Below are 27,251 nucleotides of genomic sequence, written 5' to 3' on the forward strand. Positions count from 1 at the left end.
TCAGGACTGATGTAATTCACGAGAGACAGAATAGCGTCTAACACGTCACTGGAGAGTAGTGACTTCATCATTGTGCAACAAGGAAACAGCATCCAAAGAAGCCTTAATAAGTCAGAGTTAGGAGCCATCTTGGAAATGGGTATGAAGTGCCAAGAGAGGCAAAACTAATGTAAATAAATGTAAGTTAATAAACGTTTGATTGTATTGCCCTTTGATATAGTGTCATTGTTAACCAAAAAGAGCCATATTACATGGTGCTGTAAGTGAGTTCTTGTAAATGGATTTATTTGTGGACATTGATAGCGCAGTTTAACACTATTGAAGCGAAAAAATTTTCTTGACTGAACTGTTTTATTTATTTGTTTTATTTTCCCAAGGATTTTGCATATGGGCAACCTAAGCCTAAAAGGAAGCGTAGAGCCCCTGCAAGGTTCAATGATCTTCCAATGACCATCCAGTCCTCCTGGAACTTTATGGAGGACCATAATTATTGCAAAATGCCGGAGAAAAAACTGCGTCTGCAGAGAGGCTTCTACCTGCCTGTACCCGAAGATCTCTTTTTTGAAGACATGCTCTCAGAGAAGCCAAAGTACAGGAGCAGGACGCAGATGAGATCCATGGAATACTGGGAGCAAGCGGCTGCAATACTGCCTCCATATATGGGACCACCACCTGCAAAAGACTGAGAGACTGATATCTTTTTATATGCAAATCTAGCAAATTAAAAATATTATATGTAGCGTTACATATATTATTAAAAATATATGTTACATTCACAAATGTTCAAGTTCATTGTGTTAATCCAACATAATTTTGGTGTTCAAACAAATCTACTTGACTTCAGTTAAGGATATAAGTAATTTTTTTTAAGTTAAATCAGCCTTGAGGCAAACTATGGGATTCTGCCAGCTAACTTACGAGAGTTTAGACTTATTTACTTTTAGGGATGTGCACCGGCGACTTTTGGTGTCTCGTGTTTTGTGTTTTGGATTCAGATTTTCTTGATGTTTTGGGTTCGGATTTGTTTAGCAAAACACCTGCCGAAAGGTTTTGGTTTGGATTTAAGGTTTTGGATTCTGATTTTTTTTGAAAAAAGCATAAAAAGTTCAAAAATCAAGTTTTTGGGCTTATTTTCACTCCTACGCTATTATTAACCTCAATAACATTCAATAACAATCATTTCCACTAATTTACAGTGTATTCTGAACACCTCACAATATTGATATTAGTCCAAAACGTGCAACGAGGTATCTTTCTGGACTGCGTAGTGGAGTGGTCCCCACAATATAATAAGAAAACCATCAACTGGTCTTAATCGCACCAAAAAATGTACCTGGACTGCGTAGAGGAGTGGTCACCACAATATAATTTAAAAACCCTGAACTTGTATGATTCGCACCAAAAAATGTACCTGGACTGCGTAGAGGAGTGGTCACCACAATATAATTTAAAAACCCTGAACTTGTATGATTCGCACCAAAAAATTTACCTGGACTGCGTAGAGGAGTGGTCACCACAATATAATTTAAAAACCCTGAACTTTTATGATTCGCACCAAAAAATGTACCTGGACTGCGTAGAGGAGTGGGTCACCACAATATAATTTAAAAACCCTGAACTTGTATGAATCGCACGAAATAATTTACCTGGACTGCGTAGAGGAGTGGTCACCACAATATAATAAGAAAACCATCAACTGGTCTGAATCGCACCAAAAAATGTACCTGGACTGCGTAGAGGAGTGGTCACCACAATATAATTTAAAAACCCTGAACTTGTATGAATCGCACAAAAAAAATGTACATGGACTGCGTAGAGGAGTGGTCACCACAATATAATTTAAAAACCCTGAACTTGTATGATTCGCACCAAAAAATTTACCTGGACTGCGTAGAGGAGTGGTCACCACAATATAATTTAAAAACCCTGAACTTTTATGATTCGCACCAAAAAATGTACCTGGACTGCGTAGAGGAGTGGGTCACCACAATATAATTTAAAAACCCTGAACTTGTATGAATCGCACCAAATAATGTACCTGGACTGCGTAGAGGAGTGGTCACCACAATATAATAAGAAAACCATCAACTTGTCTGAATCGCACCAAAAAATGTACCTGGACTGCGTAGAGGAGTGTTCACCACAATATAATTTAAAAACCCTGAACTTGTATGAATTGCACCAAATAATGTACCTGGACTGCGTAGAGGAGTGGTCACCACAATATAATAAGAAAACCATCAACTGGTCTGAATCGCACCAAAAAATGTACCTGGACTGCGTAAAGGAGTGGTCACCACAATATAATTTAAAAACCCTGAACTTGTATGATTCGCACCAAAAAATGTACCTGGACTGCGTAGAGGAGGGGTCACCACAGTATAATTTAAAAACCCTGAACTTGTATGAATCGCACCAAATAATGTACCTGGACTGTGTAGAGGAGTGGTCACCACAATATAATAAGAAAAACATCAACTGGTCTGAATCGCACCAAAAAATGTACCTGGACTGCGTAGAGGAGTGGTCACCACAATATAATTTAAAAACCCTGAACTTGTATGAATCGCACCAAATAATATACCTGGACTGCGTAGAGGAGTGGTCACCACAATATAATAAGAAAACCATCAACTGGTCTGAATCGCACCAAAAAATGTACCTGGACTGCGTAGAGGAGTGGTCACCACAATATAATTTAAAAACCCTGAACTTGTATGAATCGCACCAAATAATGTACCTGGACTGCGTAGAGGAGTGGTCACCACAATATAATAAGAAAACCATCAACTGGTCTGAATCGCACCAAAAAATGTACCTGGACTGCGTAGAGGAGTGGTCACCACAATATAATTTAAAAACCCTGAACTTGTATGAATCGCACCAAATAATGTACCTGGACTGCGTAGAGGAGTGGTCACCACAATATAATAAGAAAACCATCAACTGGTCTGAATCGCACCAAAAAATGTACCTGGACTGCGTAGAGGAGTGGTCACCACAATATAATGAATAAAAAACCCTCCACGGGTCTGAATTCCCCCCAAAAAAATTCTGGACTGCGTAGTGGGGTGGCCCCGGTACCCAATTTAATACCGGGGCCACAATATAATAAATACACCCTCAACTGGTCAGAATTCCAGGGAACAGATGGCGGACACCGGATGGACGTCTAAAACCAACATAGCAGTTAAGGGCGCAGTTCCTCTTTTTTGTGACTGCACAAACAATTAACGTAGTAATAGAAATGACAGGTTTTTTTTTTGTTTTAAATATAGAAAGAAAGAATGTAGTACTAGAAATGGCAGTTATTTAGTTTCTTTTAAATAGAGAAAGATAGAAGGTAGTACTAGAAATGGCAGTTCCTCTTTTTTGGAACTGCACAAACAGTGATGAAAATGAAGGTAGAGCTGTTGGCATGTCACGGTCCTCTTCAGAGGACAATCTCCTGACCAGCAGGTCTTTGCACCGCTGTAGACTTGTGTCCGCCGGAAACAGAGACACAACATACGCTTTAAGCCGAGGATCGAGAACGGTGGGCAGAATGTATTCCTCTGACTTTAAAAGACTGACCACCCTCGGATCCTGGCAAAACGTACGAAGGGCTTCATCCACAAGAGCTACATGCTTGGTGGAATCGCAATGGTTTACCAGCTCCTCCCTCACTTCATCCAGCTGCTTCTGCAAAAGCCTGATCAGGGGAATCACCTGACTCAAGCTGGCAGTGTCGGAACTGACTTCTCGTGTGGCAAGTTCAAATGGCTGCAGAACCTTGCACAACACGGAAATCATTCTCCAGTGCGCTTGACTCAGGCGCATCCCCACTCCTTTTCCTATGTCGTAGGTGGCTGTGTAGGCTTGAATGGCCTTTTGATGCTCCTCCATCCTCTGCAGCATATAGAGGGTGGAGTTCTAGCACGTCACTACCTCTAGTTAATTTAGATTGCAAGGCATGTAAATACTTTGAAGATAAAAAAAGCAGGCTGCACAGACTGTGGAGCTAGAAAGTGAAATTAAATGGACCACGTTACTTTGGTGGCTATCTATGCCCCCCCCCCGCCCTACACTTGTAGTTGAATATAAAAAAGCAGCCTGCATAGACTGTAGAACTAGAAATTCAAATATACAAAGAAATGGACAAAGGCTGTTTGTAATCTGTCTGCATCAGATCCCCTCTCCACTAGGAGTAAAATAGAAAACTATTCAGCCATTATATAATCTAGAATATAAATAGAAATTGAGAAAGGCAATTTGGTATCTGTCTGCATCATAATCATCAACATCCTCCTCACCCCCAGCTACATCAATATCCTCCTCCCGGTGTACAACATTCACACCTTCATTAGCCAAATCTGTAACTGGACTGTGGGTGATCCTTCCAGCATATGCAGAGGGCGTGCTGCAAATGCTGGATGGAGTCACCTCTTCCCGTACAGTGATGGGAAGGTCAGGCTTCAAAACCACCAACACCCTTGGACTCGCCTTGGGGATTTGTGATGTCATCTGTTTAGAAGGCAGAGTTCTTTGCTGTTTTGTTGTTGTTGCTGACAGCATAACTCTCTTACATTTTTTGTAGGGGGGGAGGAGGAGGGCTTAGATCCTTGGGTGAAGCTGGACCACTAGTCATGAACACGGGCCAGGGCCTAAGCGTTCCTTGCCACTACGTGTCGTAAATGGCATATTGCCAACTTTACGTTTCTCCTCAGATGATTTTAAGTTTCTCTTTTTGCTATTTTTTGAGAACTTGGGCTTTTTGGATTTTACATGCCCTGTACTAGGAGATTGGGCATCGGGCTTGCCAGACGACGTTGATGGCATTTCATCGTCTATGTCATGACTGGTGGCAGCAGCTTCGGCATTAGGAGGAAGTGGGTCTTGATCTTTCCCTACTTTATCCTCCAAATTTTGGTTTTCCATTATATGTAGCACAAGAGAGCGTACCCCTAAGCCACACACACTCGGCAAAGCCTTTAAAAATTATATGCGGCACAGGAGAGTACCACTGGACTTGTCACGACTAGTATAGCGTACCTGCTATCGTTGGCACTACTCGGAGGAAGGTGCGGAGTCTAACGTGCCCCTGGTGTTCACCAGGGACCCCCGCAAGGAGGTATGGGCTTAACTGCAGGAAACACGCAGGTCGCGGTCCTTCCACGAGTCAGATAGCGAAGTACGAGAGGAATGTCAGACAGGCTGGGTCGGCAACGGTGCGGGCAATGCAGGTACACAAGGAGAATCCGAAGGGGTAGTGAGTCATGCCAGGTCGATAACGTTCTGACAGCGAGGTACAAAAGGGAGATCCAAAAGGGTAGTTAAGGCAATCCGGGTCACAATGGTCACAGGCAAACGGCAATAAACTGGAGGAAGGAAAAGGTCAGGAAACAGATAATCACAGGAACACTGGAACGCTGGCGGACAGGAAAGAACCTGAAACTCTGGCACAGGAAGTGGGGTCAGAGAGGCTTAAATAGTGCTGCTAGCCAATGCCCTCAGCACTAGTAGTGCTGTCATACTCCAGCGCCGTAGCGCTAGTCATTCTTTAGCGCCGTAGCGCTATCTTCATGCAGCGTCCCGTTGCCTCGCAATGGGAACGCTTTCAAGTCTGTAGCTGGCCGGCCGGGCGGAAGGGGAAGTGACGCGTCTGGTTGCTATGCAGACGGGCGGGCGGCCGCCGAGCGGCGCCTGACAGTATGCCCTCCTCCTTCTCCCCTTTTTTGAAGGAATCTCTTGAGTAACTGAGGAGCATGAAGGTCCGGTTTATCCACCCAATATCTTTCTTCCGGACCAAATCCCTTCCAGTGCACAATGAACTGTTGTCGCCCATAGCGAATACGGACATCCAGAATCCGGCTTATCTCAAACTCTGTTCCAGAGGAGGTTTGAACTGGAGGAGGTTGAGATGGAGGTACAAAGAACCTATTAAGCACCAATGGCCGGAGTAGGGAAACATGAAAAGTATTATGGCATCGTAAAGAAGCAGGTAGCTTTAGCTTTACACACACAGGATTAATAACTTGTGAGATGATGTAAGGACCAATAAAACGTGGAGCCATTTTCATAGATGGTACTTTGAGTTTTAAATCTTTAGTGGAAAGCCATACTTGATCCCCTACCTTCAATAGAGGAGTAGCTCTTCGGTGGCGATCTGCAAAGGTCTTATGGTGCTGTGATGCTTTTTGCAGAGCTGCTTTGGTTGTGGCCCAAATGAGAGAGAATTCTCGATAGAGTGAGTCCACCACCGGAACTGAGGAGGAAGAATTTGGAAACGGATCTGGGATAATAGGATGCATCCCATTCACAATAAAGAATGGAGAAAACCTGGTAGATTCATGGACATGGTGATTGTGTGAGAATTCTGCCCAGGGAAGGAATTGTGACCATCTGCTTTGATTATCAGCGGTAAAGCAACGAAGAAAAGTCTCTAAATCCTGGTTGATCCGCTCGGTCTGACCATTAGTCTGGGGGTGATATCCCGATGAGAATTTTAACTCCGTACCCAGTTTTTTACAGAAGGCCCTCCAGAATTGGGAGATGAATTGCACTCCCCTGTCAGAGATAATTTCCTTAGGGCAACCATGAAGTCTGAAGATCTCCTTGATAAATGTGTCGGCTAAGTGACTGGCCGAAGGTAGACCTGAAAGAGGAATGAAGTGCACCATTATAGAAAATCGGTCAATGACAACCCAGATGGTATTAAATCCAGAACTGCAGGGAAGGTCAGTAATAAAATCCATGGCTATGCTCTCCCAGGGAGCATCAGGCATAGGCAGGGGTTGGAGCAAACCAGCAGGAACTTTCCTGGAAGTTTTGTGTTGGGCACAAATGGTACATGCTGCAATAAAGTCCCGTATATCAGCACGTATGGTAGGCCACCAGAAACGACGACAGAGAAGAAATGTGGTCTTCTTTATGCCAGCGTGACCCGCGATACAGGACGAATGGGCCCAACGCAATACCTTGAGACGTAATTGTGGTTCCACAAATGATCGTCCTGTGGGCAAAGCATCCTTCAACGTATTGGTAATAGCAACGATGTTACAAGGGTCAATAATGCAATGAGGAATCGATGGATTCAGGCGGTCTGTATCATAAAACGAACGAGATAGAGCGTCTGCCCGCCCATTTTTAGCACCTGGACAGAAGGTAAGAATCATATTGAAGCGGGCAAAGAATGATGCCCAGCGGGCCTGCCGAGGATTCAAACAGCGAGCTTCACGAATGAATGTCAAATTTCGGTGATCTGTAAAGATGGTAACCGGAAAAAAGGCTCCCTCTAATAAGTGTCGTCATTCCTCCAAAGCTGCTTTAATAGCGAGAAGCTCCTTGTCTCCGATTCCATAATTAATCTCGTTGGGAAGAAATCGTCTGGAGAAGAACCCGCATGGAGAATGGGTACCTGAAGGTTTCTTTTGGAATAACACGGCTCCAATGCCTATTGAAGAGGCGTCTACTTCCACAAAGAAAGGTCGCTGTTGATCCGGCTGAGAGAGAACAGAGGCCGAGGAAAAGGCTTTCTTCAGAGTAGTAAAGGCAGAAACAGCTTCTGGAGACCATATCTTAGGATTGGCAGATCTCCTAGTTAATGCTGTAATTGGAGCAATAATGGAAGAGAAGTCTTGGATGAACTGTCGATAATAATTGGCGAATCCAATGAATCTTTGGATACTTTTAAGACCCTGCGGTTGAGGCCAATTCAAGATTGACGACACCTTGGTGGGATCCATCTGTAACCCAGAGCCAGACACAATAAACCCAAGGAAGGACACTTGGAGAACTTCAAAAACACATTTTTCCAATTTGCAATAGAGATGATATTTGCGCAGTCTTCGTAAGACCTGCCTCACTTGTTCTTGATGAGAACTCAAGTCTTTAGAAAACACTAGAATGTCGTCTAGATAAACGACTACGGAGGTATACAACAGGTCTTGAAAGATGTCATTAACGAAACTCTGGAAGATGGCAGGGGCATTGCAAAGACCGAAGGGCATTACCAGGTATTCGAAATGACCATCCCTCGTATTGAAGGCGGTCTTCCACTCGTCACCCTTCTTTATACGAATGAGGTTGTAGGCCCCTCGTAGGTCTAATTTAGTAAACACTTGAGCCCCGCTGATCCTGTCAAATAGATCGGAGATAAGAGGTAACTGGTACCGATTCTTGATGGTAATACGATTCAGGGGTCTATAGTCAATGCATGGGCGCAGAGACCCATCTTTTTTCTTGACAAAAAAGAATCCAGCCCCAGCAGGAGAGGTAGACTTGCGAATAAAACCACGTTCCAGATTCTCCTTGATATATTGAGACATTGCCAAGGTCTCTGGGCGAGAAAGGGGATAAGTTCACCCCTTGAGTATAGGTTGATCGGGAAGTAAGGTGATGGAGCAATCCCAGAACCGATGGGGAGGTAATAACTCGGCCTCAGTTTTACTGAATCATCTCGCTATGGAGGGCTCCTACCATTAACCGAATAGGTGAGGTGATGAAGGAGATGGAGCCACTGCTGACACGGTTCCCATCAACTGCCGTTAATGATAATGATTGAGGCAAGGGGAGAGTTGGAATTTGAAGCCCAGCAACGAGAGTGACCGAAATGAAGTTCCCGGAGGAGCCGGAATCCACAAAGGCCGTGGTGGAGAAGGGACCTCTAGGGGTGCTCAGGGTGACTGCCATAAGAAGCTCAGGGGTGTTTTTTGAGTAGGGAGCAACTGTGGATACTCCTAAACCGGCCTCCCTGCTACCGTTTAAGAGGATGGGTTTCCCGGTCTCTTAGGACAGACCTTGAGAACATGTCCGGAATCGCCACAGTAAAGGCAGAGACGCTGCCTGAAGCGCCTCTCTCTTTCTTCTGGGGATAAACGGGAACGTCCTACTTGCATGGGTTCATCCATAGGCAAAACTGGGTTTTGAAATTGAGGAGCCAGACGAGAAACCACCCGCTTAGAGACAGGACGTTCCTGGGTGCGTTCTTGATAACGTAGGTCAACTTTAATACATAGCGCAATTAGGGTATCAAGATCAGAGGGAAGATCCCGAGAAATTAGTTCGTCCTTAATATGGTCGATTAGACCTTGCCAAAAAGTTGCGACCAGCGCCTCGTTGTTCCATTTCAGCTCTGACGCTAAGGTCCGGAACTGGATGGCATATTGCCCGACAGATAAGTTGCCTTGACGCAGGTTCAGCAAGCTGGTGGCAGCAGAGGCTACTCTCCCAGGGTCATCGAAGACTCTCCTGAAAGCTTCAAAAAAGGAGCCGGTGTTATTAAGAAGAGGGTCTCCATTCTCCCACAAAGGTGAAGCCCAGGCTAGTGCTTGACCACTCAGGAGGGAGATCATGAACGCCACCTTCATACACTCTGAAGGAAATGCTCCTGCATTGCACTCGAACTGGATGGAGCACTGGTTCAAGAAACCCCTGCATTTCTTGGGATCTCCATCGTATTTTTCAGGCGTGGGGATACGCATGCCAGAAGTTGCAGTGGATACAGTAACCACACTAGAGGACGCCACTGAGGAGGTGGTAATGGCTGGAGTAGCAGGCAGAGAGCCTTGTAAAGCATCGAAGCGTGTAGCGATACCTTGGACACATTGTAGGAGATGTGCTTGGGCTGCTTCTTGCTGTTCTACTCGCTAAGCCAAATGGATGAGAAGGTCCTGGGCTGAGGGTTCACCAGTTCCTTCGGTAGACATCGCCAGAGTTTACTGTCACGACTAGTATAGCGTACCTGCTATTGTTGGCACTACTCGGAGGAAGGTGTGGAGCCTAACGTGCCCCTGGTGTTCACCAGGGACCCCCGCAAGGAGGTATGGGCTTAGCTGCAGGAAACACGCAGGTCGCGGTCCTTCCACGAGTCAGATAGCGAAGTACGAGAGGAATGTCAGACAGGCCGGGTCGGCAACGGTGCTGGCAATGCAGGTACACAAGGAGAATCCGAAGGGGTAGTGAGTCAAGCCGGGTCGATAACGTTCTGACAGCGAGGTACAAAAGGGAGATCCAAAAGGGTAGTTAAGGCAATCCGGGTCACAATGGTCACAGGCAAACGGCAATAAACTGGAGGAAGGAAAAGGTCAGGAAACAGATAATCACAGGAACACTGGAGGACAGGAAAGGACCTGAAACTCTGGCACAGGAAGTGGGGTCAGAGAGGCTTAAATAGTGCTGCTAGCCAATGCCCTCAGCACTAGTAGTGCTGTCATACTCCAGCGCCGTAGCGCTAGTCATTCTTTAGCGCCGTAGCGCTATCTTCATGCAGCGTCCCGTTGCCTAGCAGCGGGAACGCTTTCAAGTCTGTAGCTGGCCGGCCGGGCGGAAGGGGAAGTTACGCGTCTGGTTGCTAGGCAACCAGACGTGCTATGCAGACAGGCGGGCGGCCGCCGAGCGGCGCCTGACAGGACTTATACTGCTGAATCAGTGAACTTTGTAATATATCAGTACCACTGGACTTATACTGCTGAATCAGTGAACTTTATAATAGCAGTACCACTGGACTTATACTGCTGAATCAGTTAACTTTATAATATATCAGTACCACTGGACTTATACTGCTGAATCAGTGAACTTTGTAATATATCAGTACCACTGGACTTATACTGCTGAATCAGTGAACTTTGTAATATATCAGTACCACTGAACTTATACTGCTGAATCAGTGAACTTTGTAATATATCAGTACCACTGGACTTATACTGCTGAATCAGTGAACTTTGTAATATATCAGTACCACTGGACTTATACTGCTGAATCAGTGAACTTTGTAATATATCAGTACCACTGGACTTATACTGCTGAATCAGTGAACTTTGTAATATATCAGTACCACTGGACTTATACTGCTGAATCAGTGAACTTTGTAATATATCAGTACCACTGGACTTATACTGCTGAATCAGTGAACTTTGTAATAGCAGTACCACTGGACTTATACTGCTGAATCAGTGAACTTTGTAATATATCAGTACCACTGGACTTATACTGCTGAATCAGTGAACTTTGTAATATATCAGTACCACTGGACTTATACTGCTGAATCAATGAACTTTGTAATATATCAGTACCACTGGAGTTATACTGCTGAATCAGTGAACTTTGTAATAAATTAGTACCACTGGACTTATACTGCTGAATCAGTGAACTTTGTAATAGCAGTACCACTGGACTTATACTGCTGAATCAGTGAACTTTGTAATAGCAGTACCACTGGACTTATACTGCTGAATCAGTGAACTTTGTAATATATCAGTACCACTGGACTTATACTGCTGAATGTGTGAACTTGGTAATATTGCAGTAGCAATGCGCTTATACTGCAGGATTGGTTTTGCAAATTTTGTTGCAATTAATTTTTTTTAAAATTATTTTTTTGTATTTTTTTTTATAACTTTTTTTAAATTTTTTAAACACTTGGGAATATTGGGGAAATAACTATGCCCTTAGATGCACAGAGCACAGGACACAGGACCACTGGACTGAACAGGACACAGCACAGGACCCAGCAGCACCACTGAACTCAAAATTGACAGAGCACAGCACACAGCACCACTGGACTGATACTGCAGAACACAGCACAGCACAGCACAGTACATCACAGAACTAAACAGCACAACACGAGATCTACCAGGACAGAGGACCACCTAACACACCCTCCCTCTACCCTGATCAATGCCCGAGTGAAGATGGCGGCGACTAGCGGGGAATTTATAGGATCCGAGCATCGCGAGATCCGACAGTGGGATTATGACTCCGAGCCTCGGTTTCAAGTTTTCATTTGGCTCCAATACCCGGATCTGTCTCGGATCCGACTCGGATCTGAAACGTTCGGGTGGGCTCGGATTCACGAAATCCGAGTGCGCTCATCTCTACTTACTTTACTATCTAACTGATAGAAAATGGACTAAGATGGTTATTAGGCGGACAGATTGTCGTCAACCAATTGTCTCTGCACACATAACAATACTGGCACCAGCTGGTACCAAGTATAGTCATCCACAGATCCTGTACAGGTTTTCGAGGTGTTTTTCGAGTCCGGTTAGCAGTAAAAATGAAAAAGGTGTTGGGATGTGAAAAGGAAAACTTCACCTTTAGTGGAGCTGTTGTAATTAAATATGCCCCCACAAACATCAAATAGACGGGGGGCGTGCAACTGGGACCCACAGTTACCAGAAGCTGCCTATAAAATAATAGTAGAGCTCTCTGAAAGCTGTTCTATACAGCTCTATTGAGAGCTATGGACAGCTTTGGAGAACGACTTTGCGTCATCCGGAACAATAATTAGCAAGCAGGCAGAGTCCACCTCCTGACCCTCCTGTATGTAACCCCATCTACTCTTTTTAGATGTCACCAGGTCCACAACTGTTTCACACATCCTGTGAGCTGCCTCCCCCGCCCTCTCTGGGCACCACAGCAATAACACACCTGGCCACCCGGCGGCGTTTATTAACAGAGTGGGTTGCGGTTGGTCAATGGGCCCACTGATGACAAACCGGGCTGGCATGACATGCCCAATGTATGGCCCAGGTCTGACACACACACACAAACGTGCGCAGTGTATGTATATATATATATATATATATATATATATACACACACATACATATACACACTTAGTGGCCACTTTATTAGCTACACCTGCTCCTTGTTGCAGATATCTAATCAGTCAATTATGTGGCAGTAGCTTAATAAGTAAAAACAATTTGTTAATGTCTTGGATAAGAATGGCAATTGCTTCAAATACATTTGTAGATTGTTCACTGGACCAAGTATGGAAAAACTAAAAGCTGGAATCTTTGATGACCCTCAAATTCATAAACTTATCAAGGATTCTAAGACATTGGAGAGGGTCAGAAGCAATTCATTGGCCAAAACTGGGGTAAATTTGTACAGTTGTGAAGAGTTCATTAGAAAATGGACTGTAAATGACTACTAATGCTATACATAACATAGCAATACAGAAGCAAAAACAGCTCATGATCACATCATTTTGCCTATTTTTCACACTTTTATATTAAATACAGTGCCAAAATCAAAACCAAAATCTTTTACTATTTTGGGGCAAAACACCTAAACACGAAGATGTTTTAGAACCAAAACCACATCCAAAACCAAAACACGGGGGTTATATTATATAATCTCTCTTTCTCTGTGTATGTGTCTCTCTCTCTCTCTATCTATATATATGTATATATATATATATATATATATATATATATATATATATATATATATATATAAACAACCACTCTAGCTCTGACTATGTATATGACCTTCAATAAATACATGTATAAAGTAAATTAAAAAAATGTAAAATGTAGGCACAAAAGCTGTTGACCGATGGGAGATATTGCAAACTCCCAAGTCATTAACAGAGAAATAGATAGAGCAACTCACTAGATTCAATAATAATTAGTATTGGCTTATTAATGATTGATGTATTATTGAATCTAGTGTTCTACTTATACCGTGACTGTCTTTAGGTTCTTTATATATATATATATATATATATATATATATATAGATATATATATATATATATATATATATATATATATGTATACACATATATATATATATATATACACACACCTACATATATACATACCTACACACATGAGGATGCATTGAATTCTTGATAAATAAATCAAAACTGTGCATAGCCCATAATTCAAAAAACAGCATCCGTAGTTGTAGAGTTGTTCAACAAACGAACAGACCAACACCAGCAATTAGAAAAATACAAAATTTAATAGAGAAAAATTGATAGATACTTCACAATAGTATGCCCTGCCCAACGATCGTTTCGGTTAGGTTGCTTTCATCAGTGGCCCCTATTAAATTTTGTATTTTTCTTATTGCTGGTGTTGGTCTGTTCATTTGTTGAACAACTATGGATCCTATATACATATACTGTATATATATAATCTAGTAAATTAATTATACATTTTAGGAATGATTATCAAAAATACTCTGTATAACTGAGTAATATATCATTATGTTTCAACAGGTAAAGAATCATGTATGTCTTCCTCTGAAGACGTTGACAAGACTGTCTCCAAAGATGGAGGTAGGTCTTTAATGACATTCAATACACACCACAGACAAAGGGAAAAAAAGTTTCGTACAACCAGCCATTGATTTGCATTCAATTAAGATATGGCACAAAGTTATGTCACCAATAAGAGACACCCTGCCACCATCATCATCACCATTTATTTATATAGCGCCACTAATTCCGCAGCGTTGTACAGGGAATATTTATCAATGCTTGCCCCATTGGAGCTTACAGTCTAAATTCTGTAACACACACACTAGTGTCAATTTTGTAATCAGCCAATTAACCTATCAGTATGTTTTTGGAGCGTGGGAGGAAACCGGAGCACCCCGAGCACACTCATGCAAACACGGGGAGAACATACAAACTCCACACAAACTTCACACAGATAAGGCAGAAATGCTTACCACTAAGCCACCGTGCTGCCCTCCAGATGTAAAGCATACAATCAATCCAGTATAACATAATTAGCTGTGACACCAAAGTAGTTGCCATTGACCTGTCAGACTAACAAGTCATACCAGTCACACACAGGAACACTTGTCTTATACACTGGCTAGGTATACACATTTCAAACTCTGCTCACTCTTATGTTTATTGCCCCTTCCTAGTCTATTCCCCTCATGCCACACTATCACAGCAGGGGGACTGATACACCCTATGCAGCAGCCGCTCCGAATTTTAACAGAATGTTATAGTAAGTAAATAACATGTTATCTGTGCATTGTCTTTCTAGTGAATAAAGAAGGAAGGCAGGAAAAGGAAAGGCAGCTTCTGTAGAAGGTACAGTAAAAATAAATAGAGAAATGTAATAAAAAATGTATATATTTATTGCATTTTTAAAAAACATTATTGTGTTATCCCAACAAGCGCCCATCTTCCATACGGCAAAGCCAGCTCCAACAAAGAGAGGTTTGGATAAACCACAACATTCCACCTCTGTACCGATACAAGCAAAGAAGAGAAAGGGTCAATAGTTTGTGTTACAAACCTTTATTAAAAATGTCACATGCAGTATAACAAAAATAAGCATTATGTTCTATTTACAGTGAGTGAGGATGCCGAAATACCGGAAAAGATTCTGCCCATGATAGAGGAAGCATCCTATCCTATACCCGATTCTGAAGAAGGTAAAGCTTGCCAATGTTTTTTTGATATATAGTTTAAGCAATACGTATATATCTAATTATATTTTTAAACTTTTTGAACCATAATAGTTTCTCAAGGTTATGTCATATCCTATAATTTGTTATTTTTTGGATGCCAGTTCCAGATGTATGCCAGGCAACTCTGGCGACATGCTATAGTTAGTGACGATCAGTTTGCTTTAATCTATTACAAATGGAAAACTATATTATATTTTGGATGAGATTTTAAAAAATAAAGAAGTCTCAGAAAATGTGCTTTCACAACAGGTGTCCTCACTTATTCCTGTTAAAGAATGTAATTTAAACTATAAACTATTCTTTTAGATGTTATATCTTATATTTATTTTGACAGATACCGCACAGGACTTTCAAATGTTTTAGGAGAGCTTCATAGAGTTGCAAGACGTGCCCAGTCCAATGGTTTGCCCCCACAGTAACATTGGGAGAGAGTCAAGCTGTCATTTCCAGATTTGGGAGAGTTACACACTTTGCAAGACAAATGGAAGACAGGCAGGAGACATTCCGCAGAGGAATAAGAGAAAGTACAAAGGGAACGAGAGTCTCAATAGACAGTTTGATATGTGAAATGCGTCAACATTGAGAAATTCATGTAAGCAGCAACAAAGACCTAAGTCTTCATCAGGCTCTGGCCACAGGCGTATTTGGAGTGACAAATAAACAAAGTCAGGAGTTAAGTAGGTCACATGAATCAGAAACAGACAGAGGATGGCTCAGATCCAGGTTCTACTGGACTGGAGCAAGTCAGGTTACTGGGCACAGGCACAGCAACACTGCATAAACTATTTCAGAGATACAGACCCATGCTAGTGCCCAAACTAAGTTATATAGGACCTACACTAGACACAGGTGGCTCGTTAGCAATATTAGCAGCCTGAGGCTGCATAACTTAGCCCCATCCCGCTATTCAGGATTGATGTAAGTCATGAGAGACAGAATAGCATCTAACACATGACTGGAGAATAGAGACTTCATCACTGTGCGGCAAAGAAACTGCATCCAAAGAAGAGCCTTAATAAGTCAGACAGCTAGGAGCCAGCCTGGAAATTGGTATGAAGTGCCAAGAGAGGCAAAACTAATGTAAATAAATTATAAAAGAATTTATGAAACACTATTAGCGCTCCAAGATATAAAAGCAGCAAGACCAGTTTCTAGCTAGATGATACACACATCTAGAGAGCAATTGTAGGAAAAATATCAAAGTTTTTAGAAATAGTTCAGCGCTGATCTTACCTCAAAATAAAGTTATTGCAAACTCAAACGTGACATAAGCTTAATCTATTATGTGCTGAAATCTTCATTCATAAATTCATAATTCCACCAAGCATGTAAAAAATAAATAAACACAAAATAGTGCAAAAACGTATATAAAGCTAACAATTGTATCTAAACAATGTTCAATCAGCCAAATAAAAAAAGTGAAGCTATCCTTGTGAAAGGGAGGCTTACTGGATTTTTTCTTTTCTATTCGCTTTTTCAATTTATGCAGGTGATGAAAATCTGATTCACCATAATGGTAACACATTTGCTAAAAAATATCTTGAGTGAATGCCCGTAGTCATTTCTTTGTATAATTCTCTCCAAATGGTTACATCTCAAATGTTGTTTCTCAGGATTTTTTTCCAAATTGTGCCCAAAAACAAAAGTGAAAAATAGAGAAGCCTAGCGTAATATACTGTTTTTCTTAAAGCTTCTTCGTTACAATATAAAAATACACTCACTTAAAAATACATATAAAATAAATGAAGGTGTACAAAGGTACCAGCAGATGGAATCATATTGGCAGTATATAAGTGAATAATATGCTATTTTACTGGGATTTCATCTTATAGATGCCACATCAGTTCTCTCCACAATGTTATAGCACTGTAATACGGGTCCCCAGTTCCTCACACTGCAGTCTCCAACCAACGCGTTTCAACTGTCAACGTGCAGTCTTTTCCAAGTTGTATGAAACACAGTGTGTTGGATCCATATTTAAACCCCAACTAGCCAATCAAAAGGATCTGTGGAAGAGTCATGTCATTTTTGATTTTTATTAAGAATTCCCAGGAAAATAAGTATACAAAGTATATTTCTTCTTTAATTCATCTAAATATTTTCCTAACTTCAAACTTAATCATATTTTAAGACTTCTAACGATTTTAATATTTGTTTGCAGCTGGAAGTGACGTATCACATTTTACTATCTAGTCTTCATTAGTCTGAAAATCCAATAGAATAAAAAGAGGAATTCTAAAAAAGTTTCATAGCAAAAAGCAATATGAGGATTAAGTTCTATGTTGGAAATATTAATGGAGCAATACACTGTTCCGTAACCAGAAGTGATGTGCGCACCTCCGTCACTTTCGGTTTTACAATTTCCAAATATCAAACTTCAAATAGATGTATATTTGATTGATGAAAACAATTTCTATTCCCAACCTACACAAACACATTCATAAGAAGTCTAGATGCAATATCTAATGTCTATCGCTTTGCCAGCAAAGTAACATTACCGGAAGTGACATTACACCATGATTACTATGTCAACAAACATAGATTTTAATCCAAAATCAGCAATGGCAAATTCAACAAAGTTATTACCAATTTGGCTATCTATTTAGAGATGGATTGCTCTTCCATAATTTTTTATTGAGGAGTCTAGATGTAATATCAAATGTCTATCACTTTGCTAGCACAGTAGCATAACCAGAAGTGACGTTACATCATGATTACTATGCCAATAATCATAAACGTAAATCTGGAATATCCCAAAGGAACAATAAAGTTATAGCCAATTTATATTGATCTTTCTTAATACATTAAAAAAAATCGAGCAATCAAATTATCTTTATGAAAAGGTAATATACCAATTATAATATATAGGCCACGTTTTAGACAATATTTCATGTCCTACTAGGATTCTAGTCATCTTTAATCATACATATCAATTTGGCATTCAATATTTACATATATATCTCAATGAGTAATAACACATCATTAGTAAATCTTGAGTATATGTACCAAAATACAGACAGTATTACTAGACAGACAAATTATATACAAACATTTTCAATGTGATTAATATTATTCTTGAACAGCATATGTCAGGTTTGAGTTTGCAATAACATAATCCTTAGGTAAGATTAGCCCTGAACTATTTCTAAAAACCTTGCTTTTTTTAAATAAATAAATGTGAGTTCAAAACAGTTTGATTGTATCGTCCTTTGATATAGAGTAATTGTTAACCAAACAGAGCCATATTACATTGTGCTGCTAAGTGAGGACTTGTAAATGAATTTACTTGTGGACTTTGAATGTACAGTCGGACTCTATTTAAGAGAAAACTTTCACTGAAATGTTTTACTTATTTGTTTAATTTTCCAGAGAAACGACCATATGGACAACCTAAACCAAAAAAGAGGAGTAGAGATGTCTCTACAAGGTCCACTGTTACGAAAAGATTTATGGACACTCAATCCTCCGGGCATGCTATGGAAGATCATAACTAGTACTAAAAATCGCCCAAAAAACAGGGTCTCAAGAGAGGTGTGTACCTGCCTGTTCAAGAAGATATTTTTGGGAAGTTATGCTGTCAGAAAACCCAAAGTACATGAGTAGGTCACAAATGAGGTCCATGAATTACTGGGAACAAGCTGCTGCCATTCTGCCTCTTTATATGGATCTTTCATCTGCAAAGCACTGAGTCTCCCATGACCGAAAGTCTAATTTATGTATATATGAATCTAGTAAATGAAAGATATTAAATATATTATATGTAGCATTACATATATTATTAAAGATATTATATGTCACATTCACAAATGTTCAAGTTCATTGTGTTAATCCAACATAATTTTGGTGTTCAAACGAGCCTACTTGACTTCGGTGAAGGATATAAGTAATTTTCAGAACTTAAATCAGCCTTGGGTCACATTTTGGGATTCCGCTACCTAACTTACGAGAGTTTAGACTTATTTACTTGCTTTACTATCCATTAACTGATGGAAAGTAGACTAATACGATTGATAGTTAGAAAGACTGCCAATCAGCCAGCTGTCTCTGCACACATAGCAATATTGGCACCAGCTGGCACCGAGTATAGTCATCCTAACAACCTGTACACAAAGGCCGTTTTTGAATCCCGTTAGCAGTAAAAATCAAAAAAGTGTTGGAGCGTGTAAAAGAAAACAACAGCTCCAATGGAGTTGTTGTTCATTAAAAATGCCCTCCACCATCAGCAAATGGAGGGCGGACCTGCAACTGGGACCCACAGTTACATGAAGCCATCTATAGATTAATTGTAGGGCTCTATGGAAGCTGTGTATTGAGAATTATGGACAGCCTCACACTCTCTTATACACATACATATATCTCATACACACAGACTCACACTCCCTCATACACACAGACTCACACTCCCTCATACACATAGACTCACACTCCCTCATACACACAGACTCACACTCCCTCATACACACAGACTCACACTCCCTCATACACACAGACTCACACTCCCTCATACACACAGACTCACACTCCCTCATACACACAGACTCACACTCCCTCATACACACAGACTCCCACTCCCTCATACACACACATATATCTCATACACACAGACTCACACTCCCTCATACACACAGACTCACACTCCCTCATACACACAGACTCCCACTCCCTCATACACACACATATATCTCATACACACAGACTCACACTCCCTCATACACACAGACTCACACTCCCTCATACACACAGACTCACACTCCCTCATACACACAGACTCACACTCCCTCATACACACAGACTCACACTCCCTCATACACACACATATATCTCATACACACAGACTCCCACTCCCTCATACACACACATATATCTCATACACACAGACTCACACTCCCTCATACACACAGACTCACACTCCCTCATACACACAGACTCACACTCCCTCATACACACAGACTCACACTCCCTCATACACACAGACTCACACTCCCTCATACACACACATATATCTCATACACACAGACTCACACTCCCTCATACACACAGACTCACACTCCCTCATACACACAGACTCACACTCCCTCATACACACAGACTCACACTCCCTCATACACACAGACTCACACTCCCTCATACACACAGACTCACACTCCCTCATACACACAGACTCACACTCCCTCATACACACAGACTCACACTCCCTCATACACACAGACTCCCACTCCCTCATACACACACATATATCTCATACACACAGACTCACACTCCCTCATACACACAGACTCACACTCCCTCATACACACAGACTCCCACTCCCTCATACACACACATATATCTCATACACACAGACTCACACTCCCTCATACACACAGACTCACACTCCCTCATACACACAGACTCACACTCCCTCATACACACAGACTCACACTCCCTCATACACACAGACTCCCACTCCCTCATACACACACATATATCTCATACACACAGACTCCCACTCCCTCATACACACACATATATCTCATACACACAGACTCACACTCCCTCATACACACAGACTCCCACTCCCTCATACACACACATATATCTCATACACACAGACTCACACTCCCTCATACACACAGACTCACACTCCCTCATACACACAGACTCCCACTCCCTCATACACACACATATATCTCATACACACAGACTCACACTCCCTCATACACACAGACTCACACTCCCTCATACACACAGACTCACACTCCCTCATACACACAGACTCACACTCCCTCATACACACAGACTCCCACTCCCTCATACACACACATATATCTCATACACACAGACTCACACTCCCTCATACACACAGACTCACACTCCCTCATACACACAGACTCCCACTCCCTCATACACACACATATATCTCATACACACAGACTCACACTCCCTCATACACACAGACTCACACTCCCTCATACACACAGACTCACACTCCCTCATACACACAGACTCACACTCCCTCATACACACAGACTCCCACTCCCTCATACACACACATATATCTCATACACACAGACTCCCACTCCCTCATACACACACATATATCTCATACACACAGACTCACACTCCCTCATACACACAGACTCACACTCCCTCATACACACAGACTCACACTCCCTCATACACACAGACTCACACTCCCTCATACACACAGACTCACACTCCCTCATACACACACATATATCTCATACACACAGACTCACACTCCCTCATACACACAGACTCACACTCCCTCATACACACAGACTCACACTCCCTCATACACACAGACTCACACTCCCTCATACACACAGACTCACACTCCCTCATACACACAGACTCACACTCCCTCATACACACAGACTCCCACTCCCTCATACACACACATATATCTCATACACACAGACTCACACTCCCTCATACACACAGACTCACACTCCCTCATACACACAGACTCCCACTCCCTCATACACACACATATATCTCATACACACAGACTCACACTCCCTCATACACACAGACTCACACTCCCTCATACACACAGACTCACACTCCCTCATACACACAGACTCACACTCCCTCATACACACAGACTCACACTCCCTCATACACACAGACTCACACTCCCTCATACACACACACAGACTACATTACACTGACCTGCTAATACTCTGTTGCCTCCAGCTTCCACTGTGGCTTGGGGCAGTGTGGGTAGGGGGCGTGTCTATGCTCTGATTGACTCAGTGACTGTGTGATGCAGGAAACCGCTCAGTACTACAGAGCAGCGCAGGCTGCTGATCCTCCATGTCCTCCATCTGGGATCAACTGCACGTCTCAGCCCAGCCCCATGTGGAAAGGTCACCTCAGGTCCTGCTATTCATCTGTACCTGGGAATATCAGTTACACATATATGTTATATGGTAACATTATTACCATATAACAGTTTTATCAACTGACTGCACACTGACAATACTGACAATACAAGTTCATTTATAAAACCGAAAATACTGTGACTCAGCAAACCACTGGTTGTCACTGCACCTGGGTTTACACACTGCTACATATTATATATCTCTTACATTTACATTTACCTATAATATAACTCAGGAAAGTAATGGGAAATGAGAGCTCCCTTTATTTCAAATGTTATATGTAATGAATTTTGGATTTTTAATACATTGGTTTTATACATGATTTATACTACGTGACTACACGAAACAGCGTCTCATGGATAGCACCAACTCGGATGTGGTGTAAACATGGGGGCATTCTGTGTGCTTAAACAGCTCTGCGCTGTTCTACAAAATCCAAAACACTTAGGTACGCTTCACCCCCCACCTCACCCTCCATATTAGTTCATTTAAAAAATCATTTACACAAAACAAGGTCTTGTGTTAATGATTATAGCACTTGGGCTCGTGAAATAATATCCATGGAGATATATATATATATATTTATTTAAAATGCAGTAATGAAAACTAATTTATTTTTCTTACGCTAGTCACAGACTCAGGGACAGTTCCAAATGTACACCAGGCAGCACTGGTGGCATGTTATAGTTAGTGACGATCAGTTTGCCTTAATCTAGTACAAATTTTATATTATATTATAGTATATTATTGTATGTTATATATGTTATAGTACTTTTTTAGTATATTATATTTTGGATGAGATTTTAAAGAATAAGGAAGGAAATGTGCTTCCACAATAGGTGTCCTTGCATATTCCTGGTGAAGAGCGTAATTTAAATTATAAACTATTCTTTTAGATGTTATATCTTAAGTTTATTTTGACAGATACCACATAAGACTTTCAAATACTTCAGGAGACCTTCACAGAGTTGCAAGAAGTGCACGGCTCACTGGTTTGCTCCCACGGTAACATTGGGAGAGAGTCAAGCTGTAATTTACAGATTTGGGGGAATTACAAATTTTGCAAGAAAAATGGAAGACAGGCAGGAGACATTCAGCAGAGGAATAAGATAAAGTATGAGGGGGATAAGAGATTCGAATGACGGTTTGACAGATGAAATGCGGCAGGAAGGAGAAAGTCATGCATCAGGAACAAAGGCATAGCCACCGTTCTGGAGGAAATGTCAGCCACACAAGATAGAGAAGAACTCTTGCTTAGGGCCCCATGGGGTCTTAATCAACCTCTGATAATACGGACCAACTCTATCTAAGAGAAGATTTTCACTGAACTGTTTTACTTATTTGTTTCATTTTCCCAAGGAAGGTGTACAGATTTCTCTACAACATCCAATGTTCCCCCGAGATCTATGGACACCCAATCCTCCAGGCATGTTATGGAAGACCATAATTACTGCCAAAACTTACAGAGAAAACGGGGTCTCAAGAGAGGTGTGTACCTGCCTGTCCCAGAGGATATTTTTAGGGAAGATATGATGTCAGATAACACTAAGTACATGAGTGGGTCGCAAATGTGGTTCATGGATTACTGGGAGCAAGATGCTGCCGTTCTGCCTCTTTATATGGGTCCTTCATCTTTAAAGCACTGAGTCTCCCATGACTGAGAGTCTATATGAGAGTATATATGAATTTAGTGAATTAAAGATATTGGAGATATTATTAAATATATTATATGTCACATTCACAAATGTTCAAGTTCATTGTGTTAATCTAATATAATTTTGGTGTTCAAACAAGCCTAGTTGACTTCGGTTAAAGATATAAGTTATTTTCAGAACTTAAAAATCAGCCTTGGGGCACTTTTTGGGTTTCCGCTACCTAACTTACTATAGTTTAGACTTATTTGTTTGCTTTACTATCCATTAACTGATGGAAAATGGATAAGAAGGTTATTAGGCAGACAGACTGCAGTCAGCCAGTTGTCTCTGCACAGATAGCAATACTGGCACCAGCTGGCACCAAGTATAGGCACCCAAAAAACCTGTACACAAAAGGATTTTTCGAGTTCCGTTAGCAGTAAAAATGAAAAAGGTGCTGGGGTGAGTAAAGGAAAACTTAATCTTCAGTAGAGCTGTTGTTAATGAAATATGCCCCCAACAAACATTAAATAGAGGGGTGACCTGCAACTGGGACCCACAGTTACCTGATGCCGTCTATAAATTAACAGTAGAGCTCTCTGGAAGCTGTTTTATAGAGCTCTATTGAGAGCTACGAACAGCTTTGAAGAACGACTTTGCGTGATCCTACTCTCATTTCGCGTAATGGGCGGAGATTCCAGAAGGGGTTTTCGCATATTTGTTGTAGGCGGAGGGGCATTTTTGAATAACTACAACGTTGCTTACTAGCTTTAAAAAGAGAAAGATAGTGAAAAATCTTTCTGGATGAGCCCTAAGGAAACCTTTAATCAGTTATTGTCCTAACAATTGTGATTTGAATATTGACTTTGTACAAAACATATATAAGGCATATACTACTGATAGTATTAATAATGATGTACAAATGTATGAATATAGAGATGATTTATGTGTTACATCGAAATTCAAGTTACTCTGCCCCTATCTTTCATGGTTTCTGCAAATGAGTAAATCATATCATGTATTTCTTCACCAAGTCTATCGAAAAACCTCACGTCTCGCTATTTATCTGTTCCTGGGAATATCAGTTCCACATATATGTTATATATGGTAACATTATATTTATTCCCTATAGGATATGTAACATTTTTATCAACTGACTGCACACTGACAATGTAAGTTCATTTATAAATCATAAAATCATTGGTTGTTGTCACTGCACCTGGCTTTACGCTCTGTTCCCTATTTTATATCGCTTACATTTATAGTTACCTATTATATATCTCAGTAAAGTAAAGAGATGTGAGAGCTTCCTTTATTTCAAATGATATATTTATTGATTTTGGGATTTTTAATATATTGGTTTATGTGCATCCAACTATTCACTTGCCTTATACTCATGGATAGCGCCACCTCTGATGGGGTGTTAACCTTTGGGGCATTTGTGTTCTTAAACAGCTCTGTGCTGTTCTCCAAAATCCAAAACACTCAGATATGCTTCACCCCTCACCTCACCCTCCATGGTAGCTCATTTAAAATATAATGTCCACCAAACTAGTGTTAATGATCCTAAAGAAATCTCTCTCTAATATATAGATAGATAGATAGATAGATAGATAGACACACTTAGTGGCACCGTTATTAGTTACATTTGTACACCTGCTCCCTCCTTAATACAAATATCTGATCAGCCAATAAAGTGGCAGCAGCTCAATGCGCGAAAGCATGCAGACGTGGTGAAGGGGTTCAGTTGTTGTTCAGACCAAACACCAGAATGTGAAAGAAATGTAATCTATGTGACTTTGACCATGCAAACTTTGTTGGTGCCAGACAGGGTGGTTTGATTATCTCAGAAGCTGCTGATCTCCTCAGATTTTCACTCACAATAGTCTATAGAGTTTACAGGAAATGGTGCGCAAAACAGAAATCATCCAGTGAGCAGAATGTGGAGTAAACAACATGAATGGGTACATCTAGTCTTGTATTAGTGCTGCAGGCTGGTGGAGGTGGTAGAATGGCACACATTAGGCCCATTGTAGCCCACTGTTCTTATTGTGTATATATATATATATATATATATATATATATATAAGAAAATAGGGATACTCTGCACTCTCCAAACACATAATTAATGCTATATCAAGTACTGTTCTATATTAAAAACAGGGAATGTTAGTTCCACATATTGCAATATATGTTAAGCTGACCAACTGACGCCAAAGTCTTCCCATTCTGGTCAGTCCTAACATGATCAAATGCTATGCTATTTTATCTGGGCTTAAGGCTTACCTGCACACAGCTTTTAAAGGCAAGTCTTTCCCTAGCACTAGCAGCCATGGGAGACCTGGGACTCACCTGACACAAGTTGGAATTAATTAATGTAAAGAATGGGGTGCAAGAGTTATGGGACTTACATTGTATAAACAAAAACAGACATAGGTCCTCTGCACTCACCATGTACAGACTGGGGTGCAAGAGGGGGTTGCCCACATTGTATAGACAAGAAAACAGGGCTACTCTGCACTCTCCAAACACATAATTAATGCTATATCAATATATATATACATAACACTCTGTTACACATCTACCCAATGGGGGAGATACAGGAGGGGCAATTTTAGGGAAATGAGGGGGCAATTTTTGTATAAGTATATATAACCCCATCACACTCCCCTTGTCTTAAGTACCCGTCCCACCTAAATCTTAATCCAACTCTGTATGTGGCCTTTGATTGGGCGTTTTCAGGAGATTTATTTTTATTTTTTTATTAATTAAAGACATTCCAATCCCCAAAGAAGCACCCCCATAGCATTATCCCCCCACCACCATGCTTCATGATAGGGATCGTGTTCTTGGGATGATGCCCAGTGCTAGGTTGTGAGGTCATCAGACCACAGATTCTATCAGCACTTGGTATGTGATTCTTCCACATGTCTTCTGACAAACCCTAAGTTAGATTTCATGTATGTTTTTTTTTATCAACAATAGTTTTCACTTTGCAAATTGTAATGAAATTCTACCAGCTCATCATCAATTCGTCCACCAACTTCGGGCCCTGGTGTGGTAACTTTTTATCATTCAATAAACCTCCTTCCCCCTATTCGTGCCTGATTCCCAATATATATATTTTAATGATAACAACAGCAAAAAATGTGTTTTCCACCACTCAACCATTTTCTAACAAATACACCTGTGAATATCACAGCTGAGACGGCAATGTTATAACCTTCGTATTTTATACCTACATAATTAATGGAGCTAATTACAAGTACAGAGTCAGTGTTTTGGTAGCAAATGAACCAGTTGGTATGCTTATGAATTGCCTGATTATTTGCTCTCTTAAATAGCAAAATGGTGCTAATGAAAAGTGTATGGTTTTTTTTGCCTTTTTCTGCACAATAACTCCCACAAGTTGAGATGTCCACGTATTGCTGGGGTTTTGAACACCTAGATAATTAATTGCAAACACACAAAACAATGAGTTTAGGCTTTACTTCAGTGCTGAATTAAATAAAAGGGGTGAGGT

At 41.1% G+C, this 27,251-nt stretch overlaps 1 long non-coding RNA gene across 2 annotated transcripts in view; it reads left to right on the top strand.

Annotated features, from left to right (window-relative positions):
* Nucleotides 1-15,814, top strand: part of LOC142129537 (uncharacterized) — a 43,385-nt gene extending 27,571 nt beyond the window's left edge. For both annotated transcript variants that reach the window (XR_012685905.1, XR_012685870.1), the window contains exons 4-7: nucleotides 13,994-14,053; nucleotides 14,778-14,824; nucleotides 15,091-15,171; nucleotides 15,542-15,814. This is a non-coding gene — a long non-coding RNA (uncharacterized LOC142129537). The remainder of the gene's footprint in view (nucleotides 1-13,993; nucleotides 14,054-14,777; nucleotides 14,825-15,090; nucleotides 15,172-15,541) is intronic.
* Nucleotides 15,815-27,251: the final 11,437 nt, after the last annotated feature.

The sequence above is a fragment of the Mixophyes fleayi genome, chromosome 1 (genome assembly GCF_038048845.1).
Source record: "Mixophyes fleayi isolate aMixFle1 chromosome 1, aMixFle1.hap1, whole genome shotgun sequence".
Lineage (NCBI taxonomy): Eukaryota > Metazoa > Chordata > Amphibia > Anura > Limnodynastidae > Mixophyes > Mixophyes fleayi.